Raw genomic sequence first — 5,043 nt, forward strand, 5'->3', positions numbered from 1 at the left:
TCTGGTTCTTGAGAAGAAGATTTTTGAAAATTTCTCGAAATTTTTCATTAATTTCTAATTATCTCCCCTTGAAAACGGGTGTGGCCCTTAATTTTCACAACTTTGAATCCCCTTTGCCTAAGGATGATTTGTGCCAAGTTTGGTTGAAATTGGCCAAGTAGTTCTTGAGAAGATGTTGAAAATGTGAAAAGTTTACGGACAGAAAGACAGACGGACGGACAGACGGACGACAGACAAAATGTGATCAGAATAGCTCACTTGAGCTTTCAGCTCAGGTGAGCTAAAAACTGTATACATAAGCTAGCTGGTAATGCAACTATAGTCTGTCCCAAGTTATTGCTTCCATCGCTTTTTGATGATTTTTAATAAAATTACACATACTTGTGAAAGAAAAACAGTTAAAAGGGAATATATCCAAGATATTTTCATTGAACAATTATCCCTTTCCTCTCAGAAAAATTCACAGGAACGAAAACAGATTCCTTACGGAGATTTATAATGGGGAATGTTTACATCTTTTCTCCATTCGGAATACACTCGGCATACATCGCGCAATTTTTTAACGTTATCATCCGGGCTTATTAATGGCTGTTGCAATGCAAAATCTCCGTAGACTTTCAATTTCGGGATGTGTATTGAAACCTGAAGCGGTAGAGGGGGCGTTTCAAAACAGATAATCTGGACATTTTTTATATTAGTGGATGAACGTAGTTTGAGCACAAAGGTATTTACTATTATTGAAATATCAAGCAAAAAGTGGTGGAAGCAAAAACTCGGGACAGAGTATAGGTTGGATGTATTTTTTCTGCAATGTTGCTACCTTCATAAACGAAACGGGATGAGACAAAAAAGAGAAAATTATTCTAATCTTCCACTGATATATCAACATTTTTTAATCATGACCTTTGACATACATTGATCTTAATCTGCATGCTCTCTTTTTGTGAAGTAATAACCTCAAGGGGGCCAAGGGGAAAGAAAAATGGCCTAAGACAACAATTTGCATCAGGATGTCAAGTAATATCCCCTACTAAATGACACTTACTGTTTGGGATCACTTTTATACTGTATGATAGGTCGCCCTTGCTCATCGTATTTAAAAACAGCTGGAAAAAAAAGCAGAATGAGATATTACAGCTAAAATATATGATCATAAACACCTGGAATAGCATCCATAAAATTTATTAAAAACTGCATAGCAAATTAAAGTATGCTTTTAAATACATTCTAGAATACATAAAACTACTTGAACTCTTTGAAAAATAAGGCAATTTCAATGAATAATCATAAACACTATTAAAACCCAAATACTGCTTCTTAAAATTAATTGGTATACTAAACAAGTCTTAATCAGTTTTTAACAGTTTTTTATCACAGTCAATATCATATCTCTGAAAATCTTCTTTTACAGTAATCAAAGCTCTATAAAACGGTCTATATTGTTTTTACCTTCCTTGTTAATAAGGCTCTTTTCAATGTTGAGAAATTTCTCTCTTGTAGCTGGTGACAAAGAATTGTCAGTTTGATAGGTCAGGTTGTCTTTTTCTGAAATTAATGTTAATCTTTATAATAATAGATAATTCCATAATCTACAGCAAAACTCGTTTATAACGAATTTCAATGGACCATAGAAAAAACTTCGTTATAGCCGTAATTCGCTATACGTTTATAACGAATTCGTAAAAAATATTATAGCGAATTCTTTTTAAAATAATTAAGGGTTTTTCCGGCTAACAGTTTTCTAAACTATCGTAAGTTATAAAATTAGTATTACCGTCATTTACAAAAATGTCAATTTAACCATTTCATTTCAATTTTTAAAAAAAAATCCGTATACTATTTGAATTTGAGTATTTTATATATGCATCTTAAAATTGCACGTTTCTTCAATGAAATTTGAAATGGAAAAAAATCGTTATAAAAATGATAAAATACGTTAAATGTCTGCCAGCGGGGGTCTTAAAATTACTTCGGTATAGCCGTAAATTCGTTATAGCCGTGTTCGTTATATACATCAATTTTCTATAGGTTTTTATAAGAAATTTGCCGGGACATGAATAATAATTCGTTATAGCCGTAAATTCGCTATATCCGTGTTCGTTATATTCGAGTTTTGCTGTATATGGAAATATTTATACATTATTCAGTGTCTTTGTCAATCAATTCAATCAATTTTGTATTTACAGGGTTTGCATAATTAAAATAAATGAATATCACATATTAAATACATGTATGTCAATATCCTAATATCATATACTATATACATGTAATTATGTATATATAAGAAATAAGAAATCATTCTTTGAATATATATAACAAGGTCATAGTTTTGGACTGAGCATGATCAAATCTATCACAAATTTAAGCCCTTTGGGCTTTATTGGATTTGACTACACCTCAACCAAAATTATCACCCTATAATACTCAAAGAATATAATTCCTTTTTTCCTTAACAAATGTCAATATAAAACACATAAACTTTGATTTTCAAAACACTTTTCTTATCAATATTAATTGTATATATAATATGAGTCATTTGATATTCTGAATTGTTAAAAGTATTTTTTCAGTATGTTTCATAAAGGTATTACTGATGTTTAAAATGATGAAAATTTAATTTAAATGCATACACGGTACATAATGACTACTACAACCCTACTGTAACACCTGAACCCTGTAGCTGTAATTAATTTCACAATATTTGACCATATAAAAAACAGTACTTTGCTTTATAGTTATACAGAGAAAAAAATTAAAATTTGGACTGGGAATTCACTTTAAGATCAAGAATTTCGAGAGATCAAATGTCAACTGTATTCCAATGAAAAATTTGCTCTCTCCCCATTGTGGCCCAATCCTTTTCCAGGGGATCATGATTTGAACAAACTTGAATCTACACTACCTGGGGATCCTTCCGCATAAATTTCAACTTTTTTGGTCAATTTTCTCTTACAAATTCCTTATATGTAAAAATGGGACCCCTTAGTGTGGTCCCACCATACCCTCCAAGGATCATGACTCAAAAAAACCTGAATCTCCACCATCTGAAGATACTTTAACATGAATTTTAACTTTTCTTGCAAAATGGATTGAAATCTAGAAAATTCCAGAAATGGATTCCAGAAGAAGATTTTAAAGATTTGACCTTTATATTCCTATGAAATTGAGCCCCTATTTATGTCGCTACCCTTAATATTCATTTTTTTTAACATCTGAAGTTCTGACAAGTCCATTTAAAAGATCAACAATGATAACATTGATATCTGAAAAGCATGTCGCGTACCATTACCTTCACTATAATCAGCCATTTTTTTGACTATCGGAAAACCTTGGTGTACGTCGTACATGTATGATTCAGAACTCATCCCGAACACCTCGGTGTTTTCTATACATGGCTGAGTCAAGATGCTCTGCATTTTTTTTTATTTTAGGTTTCGGGTTCCACACCACAATAAGTGGGGTGTATGATACTCTGTTGTAAAGTTAGTGTTATTTAAATTAATATGTAGTACATATTGTTTTTAAGAAAAAAATTACCGGTAAATACATAATCAGCTTTTAGTATTATCTTTTAAAATCTGTTATCAATTTAATACTATGGTCATTGTCAGTTGAATAAAGCATGCAGCTACGGCAGCTATCTTGACCATGCATGCTATAAAGTTCTGACCAATTTAGAAAAAAATATAATTTGTCTTAAGGTAACTCACTACATCAAGTCCTATACTTTTTTTATGACACATTGCCATGAGATAGCAATTTAAATGTTTTGTAAAATTGTTTGTATCAACTTTTTTGATTAAATATCATCTCATCAGATAACTTTCTCAGTGGTTAAAGTATTGGGCTTCCCATACCAAAAAAAGTTATACAGAGTCATAACTATTTTGTAACTAAACTGGTAACTTTTTAGTGCCTCAAATTTGAGGTACAAAAAAGTTATGACTGATTTGTAACTATATTTGTCTTTGTCGTTTTGAAGTATAACTAAAATGTACCTATATCACACTTAGACAATTTTCACTATAACTTTTCTGTGCCTAATTTGAACTTAGTCATTTTAAAGTATAACTGAAATGTACCTATATCACACTTAAAAAATTTTCACTATAACTTTTTTGTACCTATTTGGACTTTGTCATTTCTTAGTATAACTAAACTGTGCCTTATTCAGACTTAGAATTTTTCAGTATAACTCTTTTGTAACTAATTTGGACTTTGTCATTTTTAAATGTTTGTTTCACTTTAAATACAACAGACTTAAACTCTTTTTGCACATAAGTATATTATAGATTAAAAAAAAACCCAACATGCATATATGCACACACAGTGTCAGTCTGTCTGACACACTCTCACACACTTGACCCTGGGTAATTATAAATTTTACTGCCTGAATTTCAATGCTATTATTAATACCCTTCTTTAATAATAACTTCATTTTAAAAACTATTGAAGTTGCTTAATTGGCAGAGAATGCAGATCCTGGGTTCAAAATACAAATTCGCCTGAGGCTTTTAATCATATATACTGTAAATCAAATCTTAGAAAAATCATATATCCCCCCCCCCCCAACAAAAAAATTGCTTATTTTTTGCCTGGTGTTGTGGTAGTGATGATAATAACTGCTGTGAGGAGGATGAAATGATTTGGTTTGATATGAACATATATTCTATTATGTAAATATATATAACATAAATGGATTAAGCAGCAGGCAATGCTTATGTAAACCTTCTCAATAAATGAAATGGTATGCTAAGGTTACCTGTCAGAAGGAGTAGAGATATCATCACAAGTTGTAGAGTTGTTAATGTGGTTTTTGTCAGAGCTCCAGCTGGAGTAGCAGTGTATGCTGATGTGACACACGATGTAGAGCACGTTGGTGATTGGGAATGTAGAGTCAGGTGGTTGAAAAATCTGGGTTGAGGGTGTCATTTTGCTGGTATGTATTACTGGTATCACCTGGCATTGACTGTCCATTGGTATACGTGGGCAGTGGATGGGCGGAAACGAGGGTTGAAGTAATTTTGAGAAAGTCGTTTCTGT

Source organism: Crassostrea angulata, chromosome 1, assembly GCF_025612915.1.
Source record: "Crassostrea angulata isolate pt1a10 chromosome 1, ASM2561291v2, whole genome shotgun sequence".
Classification (NCBI taxonomy): Eukaryota; Metazoa; Mollusca; class Bivalvia; order Ostreida; family Ostreidae; genus Magallana; species Magallana angulata.